The sequence below is a fragment of the Heterocephalus glaber genome, unplaced genomic scaffold (assembly GCF_053883595.1).
Source record: "Heterocephalus glaber isolate CG9 unplaced genomic scaffold, H.glaber_assembly_v1.0 deba00001673, whole genome shotgun sequence".
In the NCBI taxonomy this organism is placed as follows: Eukaryota; Metazoa; Chordata; class Mammalia; order Rodentia; family Bathyergidae; genus Heterocephalus; species Heterocephalus glaber.
This window is the reverse complement of record NW_028258410.1, coordinates 327,575-345,020: the sequence shown is the minus strand read 5'-3', so window position 1 is coordinate 345,020 and position 17,446 is coordinate 327,575. Positions and strand designations below refer to the sequence as shown.

Here is a 17,446-nt window from a genome sequence, read left to right as displayed (position 1 = left end):
TTGGTTCAACTTCCAGTGTTTTGTGTTTCTTCTTCCTCTGGCTACTAATTAAGGTTCAATAATTTGTCCTTTATTTTGGAAATCCCATCACCCTTTGAATAGCATAACCTGTAGCTTTTAACATTTATTTTTGTGATGAAGCTCTAAACTTGATAAAACTCATCTTCTACCATTTGGAGTAACTGTGTTTCACAAGGCTTCCAGTACACTGGCCATTTTTTATTTGCCAAATCCACACAGCAAATTTTCAATATTTTGGTGATTGGTTTATTTTTTCTATTGTGTAACAAGGTAGATTAGATTTCTCTAATAATGAAATAATAATAGATATAATACAGTAAAGGAGTTAATTAAAAATATTCTAGTGATCACTGTTTAAATATAAAATGAAATGTAAAATTAATTATTATATATTTATTAAAGGTAATTTATCCAAAGCATTATTATTTTAATTAATAAACAGTATCAAAATTAATGAGGAAATATATTACATTATGAGGTCTTTACAAGCAAGTCTTGCCTTTCACATTTCTAGTTTATATCAATTCAGACAGTAAATTTTTATTGAAAGTACTTAATCTCTACTTAAATTTACTAAAATTTGATGTTGAAAAATTATAAATGTATATCCACAATATTTAAAACATTTTCCAAAGGATGTTTTTATTGAACTGAGCAATCAAAAGTCACTTTCAATACTTACATTATGCATTTACATAATAGATTTCTTTTTAAATATTATTTGACTTTAATAAACATATCTATTTTGAAACATGGCTTTTCCAAGTTATAACTGTTAAATTTTTAAAAATTAATAGATAGGCCCAGAGATTTAGCTCAGTGGTTCCACCACCTGCCTTGCAAGTGCAAGTTCCCAAATTCGATCCCTGGTACCAAAATAAACTAATGGAGACATTAAGGTAACTCTAAATGATGAATGATGACTATTAACAATATTTTTCAAGTGTTTTGTAGATTTTACATAGAATTCAGGTAGTTGTATATTAAAAGTATATTTTCTACCATGTGTAACATCATAAAAGGGGTAAAAGTGTAACTACTGAATATCATAAATATTTCAATTTCAACATAAACTCTTACACTTCTCTAGACCACAAATAAGTTTTTGTGGTTGTTGTGTTTTCTGATGACTTCAGGTTTGGGTCACACACAATGGGATCCAGCTGACTATATATAAAGAACATGGCCACATGTCAATTATTGAAGTGTTTGCTGTATATTATGTTTTAAGAAGTTGAATTATAGTAAAAATACAAAATCATTACAAAATTCTTCTTTACCAGTCAGTCTACATTTTCATGGAACACAAAAATCACTAAATTCACTATATTCTGTTATAAAATTTAATTAATTTAGTTAATAAAATTGATTACTTTGTGAATTATAATAGCAATTAGAAGTTTAAAAAATTTGTCAACTATACCCATGATAGGTTCTCCTGTAAACTGAGCATAAATATTTCTGGTGTGTAGCGCATGTGGGATGAAGCACATGAGGGATGAAGGGAGCAAGATTTGTTACAATAAAAACTATTTTTATATGCAGCAAAATTACTTTTGAAGCAAAATAACCTTTTAAAAATATTTTCCACATATTCTAATTGGATTTGATTATGCTGCAATCAAAAGTAACAATGTAAACTTAATTCACACTTGTAATGAGGGTTTTTTGTATATCCTTTTATTGGTACACTTTAGATATACAATATAATGAAATTCATCATTGGAGATATGCACTTTATATACTCTCTTGGTTCTTATTTTTCTCTTCCCCTGCCCTCCCTTCAATCACTCCATCCCTCGCTATCTACAAACACTTTGTTTCCATTTTTTCATTTTCTCATATTAATTCCATTCCCTTCTTTCCTTTCCCCTACCCCTCCTACTTCCCCCTCCCCTTTGCCCCTTTAATTCCTATTTTGCATTATCTATTATACCTTTTAATCCTTATTTAAACTTTCAGTTTCTAACACTGGAGAAACTATTTTTTATTTACACATGTGTATCCTGTTTATTTCACTTGAGTATCACCTCAATGCACATCCATTTAGCAATAAATGTCTAATTTCTCATTTTTGATGGCTGAGGAGTACTCCATTTAATTAAACAAATACATTTTCTTGATCCAATCTCCAGTTGATAGGCATTTGGGCTGTTTCCAAGTTTTAGCTATTCCAAACTGTGATGCTATGAACACTAGTGCACATATATCACTGTGGTATGAATCTTTTAATTCTTTAGGGAAGATACCCAGCAGGGGAATAGCTGAGTCAAATGGGACTTCCAGTCCTAGTTCTTTCAGGTATCTCCATTCTGATTTCCACAGTGGTTGCACCAGTCTACACTCCCACCAGCAGTGAAGTAGTGTTGCTCTTTCCCAACAGCCCTGCCAGTAGTTGTTGTTGGTTGATTTCATGATAGCACTCATTCTTTCTGGAGTGAGCTGGAATCTCAGCATTGTGTTCATTTGCATCTCTGGAATGACCAGTGATGCTGAACATTTTTTCATATGCTTATTTGCCATGTCTACTTCTTTGTGTGAGAAATGTCTGATCATTTCAGATGCCCATTTTTGTATTAGGTCACTTTAAATTTGGAAGTTCTGATTGTTGGAAGTTCTGATTTTTTTAAGTTCTTTATAGATTCGAGACAGTAGACCTTTGTCTAAGGGACTGGTGGTGAAAAATTTTTCCCACATTGTGGGTTGTCTCATCACACTGCGGGAGTTTTCCCTTGCTGTGCAGAAGCTTTTTAGTAAAAAGAGATCCCACTTTTTGATTGTTTGTACTAGTTCATGGGCAACTGAGTTTTTGTTCATAAAGTCTTTTCCTACCCCAATGTCTTCAAGTGTTCTACCTAACCTCTGTTCCAGCTGGTACAGCATTTCCATTTTTATATTTAGATCTTTAATCCATTTCAATTTTAATTTAGTGCATGGTGAGAGATATAGGTCTAGTTTTCAACTTTGGCAAGTGGAAACCCAATTTCTCCAACACCATTTATTGAAGAGACTATCTTTCCTCCAGTAAGAGTGTTTGGTTCCTTTGTCAAAGATGAGGTGGCTGACTGTGTCTGGAGTTGTTTCAGCATCTTCTAATCTGTTCCACTGGTCGTCAGGTCTGTTTCATTGCCAGTACCATGCTGTTTTAATCACAGTAGCTTTAAAGTGTAGTTTCAAGTTGGAGGTTGTAATAGCCTCTGCCATGTCTCTGTTACCTAGAATTGCTTTTGCTATTCTGGGTCTCTTCTTGTTCCAAATGAATTTATGGATTGTTTTCTCTAGGTCCATGAAGTATGCTGCTGATATTTCAATTGGGATTACATTGAATCTATATATCAATTTTGGAAGTATAGCCATTTTCACTATGTTCATCCTTCCAACCCAGGAGCAAGGGATGTCTTTCCATTTTCTGATATCATTTTCAATATCTTTTTTCAAACTGCTATAGTTTTCAGAGAAGAAGTCTTTGATTTCTTTTGTTAGGTTGATTCATAGGTATTTCAGTTATATGGATGCTATTGTGAAAGGAACTGTTTGTCATATTTCTGTCTCAGTGAGTCTGTTGTTTGTGTAGAGGAAAGCTATTTATTTTTGTATGTTGACCTTGTATCCAGCTACTTTACTTACTTTGGTAATTAACTCTAGAAGACTTTTGGTGGAGTTTTTGGGGTCTTCTGTGTAGAGTACCGTGTCATCTGCAAATAGTGACAATTTGAATTCTTTCTTTCCTATCTTTCTTCCTTTAATTTCCCTCTCCTGTCTAATTGCTATGGCTAATGTTGCCAAAACTCTATTGAACAGGAGTGGTGAGGGTGCACATCCTTGTCTTCTTCCTGATTTTAGTGCAAAGAATTTCAGTTTTTGACCATTTAGTATGATATTGGCTGTTGGTTTTTCATAAATGGCTTTTATCAGTTTGAGGTAGAGACCATCTATTCCGATTTTTTGTAGGGTTGTGATCATAAATGCATGTTGGATTTGTCAAATAATTTTTCTGCATCTATTGAGATGATCATATTTTTTGTCCCTGGCTCTATTGATATACTGTATTACATCTATTGATTTGTGTATGTTGAACCATCCCTGCATCTCTGGGATGAATCCCACTTGGTCAGGGTATATGATCTTCTTGATGATCTTCTGCATTCTGTTTGCCAGTATCTTATTAAGGATTTTCCCATCTATGTTCTTTAGTGAGATTGGCCTATAGCTCTCATTTTTGGCTGGGTCTTTCTCTGCTTTGGGGATCAAGGTGATGTTTGCTTACGGGAATGATTTTGGGGGTATCGCTTCCCTTTAAATTTCATTGAAGAGGTTAAACAGTAGTGGCAGTAGTTCCTCTCTAAATGTCTTGTAGAATTCAGCAGTTATGCCATCAGCAACCAAGCTTCTCTTAGTTGGTAAGCTTTTAAATAAGTTTCCAATTTCATTGATTGATATTGGGTTGTTCAGAATTTTTAGATCTTCTTCATTCACCTTTGGTAATTCATACCTGTCTAGGAATCTGTCCATTTCTTTTGTTTTCCATCTTATTGGCATATAGGTTCTGGAAGTAGGTATTTATGATTCTCTGGATTTCTGCTCGGTCTGTTGAAATTTCACCGTTTTCATTCCTAATTGCATGCATTTGGGCATTTTCTTTCCTTTTTCTGATAAGGTTGGCTAAGGGTGTGCCAAATTTTTTTATTCTTTTGAAGAACCAATTCTTGGCTTCATTGATTTTTTGTATTGTTTTCTTAGTCTCCATTGCATTGATTTCTGCCCTGATCTTTACAATTTCTTCCCTTGTATGAGCTTTGGGTTTCTCCTGCTCTTGCCATTCTAGAAGCTTGAAGTTCAGCCTCAGGTTGTTTAATTGGGCATACTCTGTTTTCTTAATATGATTATTCACTGTTATGAATTTCTCTCATAAGACTGTTTTTGTTGTGTCCCATAGATTCTGATATGTTGTACTATCATTGTCATTTATTTGAAGGAACTGTCTGATTTTTTTCTTTAATGTCCTCTGTGACCCATTGGTTATTCAGCAGTGTGTTGTTCAATTTCCATTTGTTTATGAAGTTTTTGCAGTTTCTTTTGCTGTTGATCTCCAACTTCATCACACTATGGTCTGATAATATACAAGGGATAATTTCAATTCCTTTGCACTTACCTAAATATGTTCTTTGAGCGAATATGTGGTCTATTTTGGAGAATGACCCGTGTGCAGCTGAAAAGAATGTGTATTCTGATTTTGTAGGGTGCAACACTCTGTAAACATCTGTTAAGTTCATGTTCAAGAGTTTGATTGAGTTCTAATATTTCATTGTTTTTTGTCTAGTTGATCTATCTATTTGTGACAATAGGGTATTGAGGTCCCCCACCACTATTGTATTTATGCCTATATGGTTTTACATGCCTATTAGTATTTGTTTTATATAGTTGGGTTCACTAGTGTTTGGTGCATAGATATTTATGACTGTCATCCCTTCTTCTTGCATTGTTTCCTTTACAAGGATATATGTGTCCTTTTTCTCTCTTAACCAGTGTGGGTTTGAAATCTACTTGATCTGCAAATAGGGTAGCTACTACTGCTTTTTTTTTTGTTTCACATCACATGGAGTATTGTTTTCCACCCTTTAACTTTCTATCTATAAGTTTCTTTTTGAATTAAGTGTGTTTCTTGTATGCAGCGTATTGTTTGATCTTGCTTCTTGACCCATTCTGCCAGTCAGTTTCTTTTGATTGGTGAGTTAAGACCATTAACATTGATGATTTTAACTGATACATATTGACTTATCATTGTCATGACTTTTTCTTTTTGTTTGATCCTCCCCCTTTGCTTTTAATTTCTTTTTGTGCCCAGTGGATTCATTCTGCTGGGCTTCCTGGGGTTGTGATCCTCTTTGTCTTTTCCTAGCATTTTCTCTAAAATGTTTTGGAGTGCTGGTTTGGTATTCATAAAGTTCCTAAGGTGCTCTTTGTCATGAAAGTATCTTATTTCACCATCAATTTTGAAAGACCGTTTTGCAGCATACATCAATCTGAGTTGGAGGTTGTTTTCATTTAGGGCTTGAAACACATCACTCCAAGCTCTTCTTGCCTTGAGGGTTTGCGCTGAGAAGTCTGCTGTGATTCTAATGGGTTTTCCTTTGTATGTGATTTGTTACTTTTCTCTACTTGCAGAATTTTGTTCTTCTTTTGGGTTTCTGGAATCTTAACAATTATATACCTATGTGTAAATTTTTTTTTGATCAATGCTAGTTGGAGTCCTGTATACCTTACTTATCTGTATGTCAAATTCTTTTCCCCTGCTTGGGAAATTTTCTGCCATCACTTCTGTAAACAGTTTTTTTTAATGTTATCTGCACTCTCCTATTTCTTCAGTGACTCCAAACAGTCTTATGTAATTTTTCTTTGCATCATCTAGCAGCTGCTGGATTCATTTCTCATGGTCCCTTAAAATTTTAAAGTTTTTTTTCTTTTCCTGGTCACAAATTGCAATCTTATCTTCTATATTTGAAATTCTGTCTTCACATTGGCTCATTCTGCTGCATGGACTTTCAATGGAGTTTTTAGTCTCCTGGAAATCTGTTTGTATCCGTTGTATGGGTTCAATTTGTTTCCTATGTTGGCTTTCCATCATATTCATCAGATCCTTTTTTTTACTCTTTATCCTTTCTAGATTTTTTAATCATGCCTTGCACTATGGCACAATCTTTGCTGTTATGTGAGAAATTATTTCTGATTTCATTTTTTCCAGATCCTCTTTCATTGCTAGTTCAGGGAGTCCTGGTGGTTGAGTATCAGAGTATTCCTTCTCATTTCCCTTTGGGGTTGCTGTAGATTATCTGGAAGTCTGGTTCTGTGGCTTGTTTACCTGTGTTCTCATTTTGATGCAGGGTGTGTGTGTGTGTTTCTGGCACCTGCATGGCTCACCTCCTCTGTGCTGGGAGCCATGGCATGCCTACTTGGAAGCCTCCTCCTCCCTCTTGTGATGAGTATTAGCACTATTGTTTCCTGATGGATTCTCTCAGTATCTGACCCAATTTGTACCCTCCCATCTCCTGCTGGTGAGTGCTGGTATTGCATGATAGCTCTTGGGAGTACAGTTCCTTATCTCCCTTTTGGGCTCACTTATGCTGTCAGCACCAGGTTATACTCTAAAGTAACCCTCCTGAAGGCCTGATGTTCAGGAGTGCAATGGGGGTGTATCCTGAAACAGCATATGTTGTCCTGTGAGGTGCAAGCTTCTGGATAGTTCTGCCTGAAAGGTTGGTTAGATTTCAGTCAGGAGGCCTGGGCCACTTCAGTACTGCAGAAGAACACAGGAAATCCAGAGATGGGAATCCAGAGATGGAAATCCAGAGGTGGAAATCCGTATACCCACCCTTGAATGGGGTTCCCTTCTTTCTCAGCCAGGGCCTTGGTGTAGCAGATCTCCTTTCACTGTCACTTTAACTTTTGGGGGAGCAATATAATTTATTCTAACTTCTTGATTTTGACTCAGCTTTCTCTGCTCTCCAGTGTAGGAGACAAGTGGTTCCCAAAGAGCCCCTCTGGCTTTTGTATTTAGCATTCAAATGATAACTACACACATCTTATGATGATTATTGTTTCACAACATCAAAAGAATTATTCCAGCTGCAGCTCTTACTATCCTGTTTCTTAAAGCCATGACATCTTCCACCAGATAATACATTTATTTTCCTGTATTATCTCAATTCTCTACTGTGTACTATTTTAAAACTGGAAGCAGTCACTCCTCTTACATGCCAACTCAGTGTTAGTTTGTACAGGAAGAGGTAGAGGCCAACACCACAGGAGTTCAGGATGGGGTTGCCTCTGCCACTGAGGGTCAAAAATATCTTCCTTTGAAAAAATAATCCCCTTCAGGCTTTACAAGCTCAGTATCCCCAGCCTCATCAAGCTTATCTGAAATATCACTATTCCAATTTACGGGATCCCATTATTTTCCAATCAGTGCCCAACTTTAACTGCAGATGTCTTTGAGGATAAAGATTAAACTTGCACTGTAATTCAGCCAATCATGTTAGTTACAAGGGACAGAAATTTGCTGGTGAGTCTGCCTTGGAAGACTGATGAAACAGAAAACCTCAAGACTGATGTCCAGAGGTGACAGAGAGCCTGGAGCTCCTCCAAAATGGGTGCACTTCTTTCTTCCCCTTTTTATTCCACCCAGACCTCAGGATGGCACATTTCTTCCCCCAACCCCTTACAGTGTCTTCCCTCTCCATGTACTGAGAGTCACCTCTCTGCTTGTCCATCAAGCACAGACACATATGGGCCATGCTTTGCTAACTTGTTGGATGTTTCTTAATCTATTCAAGGGACCCCATTGTAAAGCCTGTCCAGTAACTTAGAAGACACAGGCAGAAAAATATAAATTGGGGAGTAAATAATGATGAATCAATAGTTCACTATATAATCACTGAATTTTCTCTGTAAATAAGATTTCTGTAAATACAGAAAGGGTGTAGAAAGGACAAGGGCGAATCAAACATGGAATAGAAATGTCAGCAAATGTAGCATTATCCACATATCAAAAAAATTATTCACCTTGCAATGAATAATCAGAAAATAAAATTAGGACAACAAATATAGTAGTATCATAAATTATAAAATATCAGCAAATACTTAAAATAAAATAATAAAAGATATGCATACAGCAAGCTACAAAATGTTCAAAGAAATTTGCAAGAGATACTCTGTATTTATGAATTAGAAAATCTATTGATAAAACAAAATTTCACATAAAATTAATCTGTTGATGAAATACCATCTTTCTAAAAATTCCAGTTGTTACTTTTATTAGAAATTTACAAATTTATAACATTTACAGAATTTTAACAGATTTATAGTAACTGAGACAGCCAGAAATAACAAAGTTAGAAGACTTACAGTTTCTATCAGAGTTTCACGCTCAAGACATCTACTATCATAAAATAGAGGTACAGATCCATGAAATGGAAGTAGATGTCCAGAAAGAAGTGGATAAATCTTCAGTAAAACATCATTTGATGATGTAAGAGGAAAAGTGTGAGATCTTTAATAGGTGGTGCTACTAAAGCTGAGAGTCCACATGGAAAGATGCAACTGCACATGTACCTCAAGCTTTATAAAATAATGACCTTCAAAATGCCCCAGTGACATAAATATGAGTTAAAATTGTTAAAGAAAAAAAAGTCTAAATCTAAGATTAATATTTTTCAAGATATATCAAAACTGGAATCACTGAAAATGAATCTGTCAGATTCAATTAAATCATACATTTTTATAACTCAAAGGATGCTTTAAATAAGTGAAAAAATATCTCACTGGATGAGAGAACAAATATTCACATTATACATCTGAGAAAGGTTTAGTGTCCAGAAGATATGAATAAATTTAAACAAAAAAGGGAAAATGACCCAGGTTAGCATCACTAGTCACTCAGGAAATGCACATAAAATCACAGTGAGATACAACTCCATAACAAAGAGAATGGTGTAAAGAGTGGAAAATACCAAAATGGTGAGAAACTAGAAATGCTGAGAGCACGCTACATTTGCTTGTGTACATGTACACTTTTGCAGCCCATGTAGAGAACAGTTGGGCAGCATTTATAAAATTTAGAGGCTGTTACTATGTGACTGAAAATTTCCATTTGAACATACACACCCAAGGGAACAGAATACATGTCTGCATGAAAACTTGCACACGAATGTCTGTAGAAACATTAATCATAATAGCAAAAATGTGGAAATACTCCAAATGTCCATCACTTATTAGGTGAACAAATCAAATGTAGCAAAATCACATAAAGTAATATTATTAACTTGTACAAAGAATGAGTTACTGATACATGCTTCAACCCAACATTCCTCATGGGAAAGAAGCCACTCTGAAAAGACCACTATGTCATTCCACTTGTGTAGCATGCAAAATAGGCAAATCTATAGAGCGGAAATACAGTGGCTGCCCTGTGGAGGATGAGCCTAAAGCCTTCCACAGCCAGACAGAGATTAAGGTTGTTATAGGCAAGGGCGATCAGCCCAGTGGGGCTGCTATGTCTGTGGCACCCTCAGTGTTGTGTCTTCCTGTGGGAGACTCACAGAATGGGGCTCAGGTTCAGAAAGGAGTGACTTCACGCACATGCTGCTCCAGATGGAATGTCTTTAGAAGTAAGGTGGGACATGGGAGAGCTCCAAGGGGGCGGGGCCAGAGCTACACTGTCAGTGACCAAAGTATACCCAGTACCAAGACAGCCATTGCAGGTCAGGTCTGATTTTTCTTTTTGCTTTCCTAGAATTTGGGTCATGGTCAATGGTAGTAACTAACTGAGCTTCTTTCCAGTCCATTGTAGATCTCTACCCTCACTCTGGGAGGGAGAGATTTGAATAGTCACACAGTCAACCATTGTGGCAAACATGTGTCGTGGGACATGGGCCAAGCCATTCAAACAAAGGTAAATGTGGTTTCACTGGGAACAGGGTCACCAGATTTAACTTGTGGTTTGTGTCCCAAATTGTGACTGAGTGGGATCAAAAGGTGTAAGTCTAGTTAAGAGGAGAGTTCACCAGCAGGTTTGATGTGCCCTTCTCAGGAAGCCATGGAGATTTATCTTGATGTTCTGCTGTCAGTTTTCCAGCCTGAGGTCATTCTGTATATATTCTCTATCAAATCCATGTCCTTGCAGGAAAGTTGATGGGAGCTAGAGACCATAATGCTAAGGGAAGTAAACCAGACATAGTATGTGGAATATTACACATCTTCTATGAGCAATCTGATGGAGAGAGAGAGAGAGAGAGAGAGGACAATAAAGTAGAAAGTAGACTATTTGCTATGAGGAAGGGGTTCAGGGGAAGAGGAAAGGCAGACAGGGGTAGTGAGGACAAAGTAATAAAAATATGTGAACCTAGTAATATACCAAAATGAATCTCAGTATTCTGTATTATTGGTATGACACAATAAGATAAACTTGGAAACTAGAAAAAGAAATAGCAATTGCCAAGAATTAGGGCAAGAGGGAATGGGAAAGAAATACTAATAACTATGAGTTTACTTTTCAGAGTAATAAAACTCATAAATAGATTAGTGTTAATGTTTGCACAAAACTATGAATATGTTCAAAACTACTCAGATATGCACTTAAACTATTGCATTTTCATCCATGAATTTCACTACAAACAAAAAATATTGAGAATATTCTACTAGGCAAAATGTATTTTGTAATTGCCTAATCAATGCAATCAATTATATCCCATGGTCAAGTCATTAAACCATAAAATCTAGGTTTAGTAAGAATGTGAATTTAAAATGATAAAATATTAGCAAATAAAGGTTGGGTTATAAGACAGGAAAATCAAGGCAATTACTATGAGATAAGCAATGACTGTTTTCAATTCTCAAGGATAAATGGATTTAAATACAGACTACAATCACATGATAACAGATTGGAAAAATAAATGTTTTATCAAAGTGTAGCCCCCTTATGGAACATTAATACAGTTGATTTTGACAGATTTAGGAACCAGACATACTGAAGAAAGGATTTGTAATGTGTTTGGATGGAGCACATTTCTGTAGTCCAGCTGCTCAGGAGACTGAGGCAAGAGAAATACAAGTTCAAGGCAATCCTGTCTCTATATAAAAAAAGAAAAGGGCTGTGTGTAGCTCTGTGGTGTGAGAGTCTGGATTCCATCCCTGGTTGGGGGGATGTTTAAAGTTAATTTAAAACAAATGGTTTTATTCAGAGTTTTGTTTAAACAAAAACAATGTTATCAATTACAGAAACTGATAGTTCCCTAATTTCTCAAGCATTCGATACTGAATGAATCAGGTTTAAAATTAAACATGTTAACAAGGATGACTGTCCAGCCAAATGGAATAGATATTTTATCCAAAATCATTAAAAAATCTACATTTAATACACAAATTAAAGAGTAATTTATAAGAGCTATTTTATATAGAAACTTAAATGAAAGAAGAGCTCACACTAACTCACCCCTCCTAAATGTTTTGGAAATAAGTAGACAAGAATCAAGACAAAAATATTTCATACAAGGTTTGAACATCAGTAAAACTGAAGACATGCACCACCAGATGACTGTTCCATGAACAGAGATGCGTGTGTTCACAGCCAGGCTTAATTACATCCCTTAGTCTTTTACAAGAAAAGAGCCTCCAGATGCACCCTGAGATGGAGAAAAAAGCACACCTGAATCAGCTGGCACTTGTGGCTTTGCCCAGAGAGAACTTACATTTGCAGAGTGCAGAGTCTCAGTGGACTGCCTCTTCTATATCCAGCTAAAGGGCCATGTATTGTACATATATCACAATAGTGTGTAAGAGACCACTTTTATTTGAAAACAAAAAGCAGAAAAAAGCAATCTTGGAGAGGATAATGCAAGTGATTCCCATCCTCTTAGCACCAAGGGTGGACTTTCCAAGGATCTCTTTAAAATCACAAGAGCTTTCCTTTTCTGAGCAGCTTCTTAAGCCTCCTGGAGATGTCCCTGTTCCTCAGGCTGTAGGTGATTGGGTTCAGCATGGGCATGAGGATGGTGTAGAAGGCCAACACCATCCTGTCCTGCTCCAGAGTGTGCTTGGAGGCTGGTCTCATGTACATGAACATGGTAGCCCCATAAAAGAGCTGAACCACTAACAGGTGGGAGGAGCAGATGGTGAAGGCTTTGTGGTGACTTTCCCCAGAGCCCATGTGGATGACAGCTCGAAGGACACAGGAATAGGAAGTGATGATTACTGCAACAGAAAAGATTAGCATCACCATGCAACAGATGAAAAGCAGCCTTTCAGATGCAGTTGTGTCTGTCCAGGAGAGAGGTGGGGAGCTGCGACATCACAGAAAAAGTGGTGAATTTCCAGAGAGTTTCAGTAGGAGAATGACAGGGCAGCTGTGAGTATGATGATGCCATCCAGAGAGCCAAAGATCCAGGAAGCGGCAGTCAGGAGCACACAGTTTCCAGCTCACGAGCACTGGGTACTTTAAAGGGTGGAAAATTGCAACATAATGGTCATAGGCCATCACAGCCATCAGGAAACACTGAGTTCTGAGCACGGACACATAGAAGAAGATCTGGGTCCCACAGCCTGCCAGAGAGATGGATTTCCTGCCAGAAAGGAAGTTGACTGCCATCTTGGAGACAGTGGTACAAACCAGCATGAGTTCATGAGGGAGAGCTGGCTAAGGAGGAAGTACATGGGTGTGCACAGCTGGGCATCCAAGCAGATGAGCAGGACCATGGCTGTGTTCCCCATGCATGCCACTATGAAGATGGCCAGGACCAGGGTGAAGAGGAAGGTGTGGATGGGGCTGTGATCAAAGATTTCCAGCAGCATGAAGTCAGAGTTGAAAGTCTGGTTTTCCCATGCCATCCTGGATATGTTGCCTTATCTGAAAGTTAGAGAGAATATCAGCATATTTATTACTTCAATTTTCAAAGGCATATTGCAGCAAGGCCCTCCACTGGGCAGTGTATCCAAAGCATGCATAAGTCCCTCTCACCAACCCTCAGTGACCCCCTTAGGCACATATGTTGGGAGACATGGTCCAAGGCTATTTCAGTATTTTCATTCATCCTTCAAAAGAACTTTGGTAGCACTTCCTTAATGTTTACATGCTAGAGTTCATAAGAACTCACTTTTTTACTCACAGGTTGAGTAAATAAAAAGTTTAGGAGAAAGCAATCATATTTGTCTATGCTAAATTCTCCCTATCATAGGAAACTCCTTCCTGAAAATCTTTTTTCATTTTGATTGTCTCTTTAACAGCAAAACCTTTGTTTTCATGTTTTCTTCCTACCATCTAACCCCCAGCAAAGTGAAAATACACCGGGACCTTGCCCAATGGAAACACATGCACACTTTAATTCAGAGAACAGATTAATATCCTGTATTATAATGTTTCCATCCCAGACCAAGCCATCTCTTGTTTAATTTTATGAAAATATCTATTAAAATATCAGGAAAGGAAAAAGAGAGAATTCAGTTCTCTTTTAATAATAATTTCCTCTCTCCTAATTCTGTATGGAAGGTGAACTAGGATTTTCCTTCTTTGTTTCTTAGTGTGTATTTGTGTTTTGATTTTTTTCCTGCTGCAGTAATATCTTTTAAATTGACTGATATAAACATGTAGAAAACAAGAGAGAGCTCATTCTGTGGCCTTTAAAAGATTTACCTCAATTTTGAGGAATAAGGGCATGTCTACCACTATGAGTAAAGTGAAGAGTGTAAGAAACACCCATCCCAGGCTAGCTCAGGAGGGGCAGGATTCATGATGTCCTTGTGTGTGAGAAAGCATGTTTTAGTCATGAGCCTGCAGACACATGTAGCATCTGCTTATGGGCACATGCTTCAATTTTGTTTCTAAACAAGGAAATATGAAAAATTCAATTAAAGCTATTGGTTGAAAATATGGAGCAACATGGAACAGTTTTGCATGTGGAGAAACCTCTCAGATGTTGAATGTATGATGGATGTAATAGGGTACCAGGAAACACATAATGCATGGAAACCAGGGAGAAAATATCTGCATCTCTGGAGCCAAGATAAAGCTCAGGTAACAACAGTGGAAGAGTTGGATGTTGGATTAAAAAAGAAATCATCGATCAGGCCTTTGTAAAATGTCAGTTATAGTCTCTAATCCTGATTTTAAAATTTCTATAAAACATAATATAGAGTCATTTTCCAAATTAATTTACCCCAAATTAAAACTCCATTTAAATTATCTAAATTTAAAGAGTTCTAAATTCCCAGACTTCAAGATTTATCATCATTTCCTACTGACTTATTTTTATTTAGAAAACGTAATGAGAAGAAAAATTAAGTGTACAGAAGAAGTAGAGGCCTAGGCTGAAATGAGTTCTAAAGTGTAATCTAAAGAAAGACTGATCACAGATCCTGAGATGTTTAAAGATCCTGGAATTTTAAAAGACATTGGGGAAGGAGGGAAAAATCTAAATTACGAAGAGATCTGAGGCCACCCAACCCATTTGGGGGGATCCCCAGGTCCCTGGCTCCAGCATGTCCTGGGATCCTAAAATGTAGATGAACCTGGGATCTCTACATGGCTACTCCACTGCCCTCACTGTGATTGCTTTCTGTGTGATTTACATCATCTTACTGAATTCATCTTTGCTTCATTTTTATGGCACCAAGTCACATAATTTGTTAATGTATTTGATGACTCCTATGGAACATAAATAGGGAATCAAGGTAATTTTGGGTGAAAAATCACTTCCCTAACAAATTATAAACAAAAATTTTCACTAGATCAGTGTTGGCCAACCTATGGCATGATGTTACTTATTTTTCTTTTAAGACAAATGATGATATTGTATGAGTTGTTTTTTCTAACCTAAAACCTCAATATTCAGGTTTAATTGCAGTGTTGGTGCTTTGTGATACATTAGTGAGCTTGGGGTTGGAATCTAGACACTAATCTCTAAAAGGTTTGCCACCATCTCAAGATAGAATATAAGAATATTTTTACATGTAAATTTTCATGTCTGATTTAAAGGAGAGGATTGAAGCTTCTTATATGTAGTCATTTCTATAAAGTCATTTTGATGTGCTTATCTAACCACTAGAAGATACATTTATCATAAAGATTTAATAAACATTTAAATAAAGTAAAATAACTCAGTCATTAAGAAGATTTTGCGTCTTTTTCTCCACCACTCTTCTGCAGAGAGAATACAGGATTTTGGTTGGGGGGGTGGCAAGCTTCGTATGTTGTCAAAAGTACACACACTATGATCATCTATAAAACAAATACAATAATTTAATAATCAGGCTAAGGAACATTTTCCTCTGTATAATTCTGTATTGTCCACTCCTTTTCTCATATTTTTCCTCAACAAAGTTAGATTTTCAGACAAGGAGAGACCTTCACACTGGCCACACTCACAGGTGAGGGTCGAGGAGCAGATTTCCATGCAGATCCTAGGATCCTCCTTCCCTGGGAATCAGCACTCACTCTTGGATGGGGCTTTCTACCATGTAACAATGTTGCCACCTCTCTCTTATGGAGGACATTCTAAGGCAGCCACTCGGACCACAGACCCTGCGACTCAAAACCCTGTGCATCCCAGAGTCCCACAGAGAGCTCCTCCTTTGATTGTAATTACAGAGCACCTTGCCCTCTTTGGAAGCTCTCCATGCAGCTCCCTTGAGTCTACTTTGTGTTGCTGTGAGTGGTCATGCTTTACACATTGACAATTGTAAATGATGGCTGCCTGCTTTCTTTTTTTAGTTTTTTTTTAAGAAGCAGTGTTTGTTGTAAAACTAAGTATTCACAAATTAAAAAGAAAAGGTTAAAATTAAAAGTGAATGCTTAATTGCAAAGTGAGCTATACCTATCTACCTGCCTTCTCAACTGTATTAACATTTTTACCTCTTTTCTGGGATGTCTTATCAAATATTTAGGCTGAAATAAACATGAATTGAGTTGAACTTATAGAAATCAAGCTTTGTGAGAGTATGACTCTAACAGTTCAAATGGCTTCATGCAGCCTTCCTGGCACCTTTTGATAAGTGCATCCTGCTAACCTCAAAAGGTGTTCCCCCAAAGCCTCATGTGGACTTTCTCAGAGGTGGCTGGATATAGAGTGTGTGATTGATTCATAGTGCAATGCTAGGGTTGAGGGCACTGGAAATAAGAGTGTGAGTGCTGCAGGCCTACATAGTCTGAATAAGATAAAAGGGACAGAAAGATGCTGTTGAGGTCTCTTGTTGCTTGGCTCTTGTCTGTCTGCCATGAGCTGTTGACCCTGTACCACCCTGCCCTGGAGCCAGCTGACTGGACTGAAACTTCTGCCAGATCAACCTTCCCCTTTAACTCTGGGTGTCCAGTATCTTGTCTTAGCAATAAGAAAAATAACTAATTCACCAGGATTCTCTTAATGCTAAATGTTTTCATGTTCTTTTAACAACAGCATTTCAGAAATGCAAAAATGAGCATTTTTTAACATCTTCCAGCATCCCTTATTTAAAGTCCCTTATTTGATTTTAATTTGACTCCTTTAACCTTTGTGACTGATCTGTGCCTGATTGGCCTTTTGCTTGACTCTCGATTGTCATAGTCACTCTTCAGAAATCAGGGCTTTGCTTTCTTCCCCAATTCTGTGATGTCCAGGAGCATTACACTTTGCTTTTCCCTTGTCCTCTCTCCCTCCTACTTCCCTCCAAGCCTTGGACAAGGATTATCCTGATGAACAATGCTGGCCAGTATCGGCCCCATGCATCTGACAGACCACATGGGAACATGTACTAAACACACATACAGACACACACACACACACACACACAACACAAACACACATCTTATTTAACTGCAGTTCCTAATTCCAACTATTCCATTCAGATTGGTAACTGTTCTTCATTTTGCAGACTTTGGCACCTAAAATATTTTGAATTCTCACAA

General features: G+C 37.1%; 1 pseudogene; it reads right to left on the bottom strand.

Annotated features, from left to right (window-relative positions):
- Nucleotides 1–12,466: 12,466 nt before the first annotated feature.
- LOC101704171 (olfactory receptor 2M4-like) lies at nucleotides 12,467–13,411 on the bottom strand (annotated as a pseudogene).
- Between the last annotated feature and the right edge of the window lie 4,035 nt (nucleotides 13,412–17,446).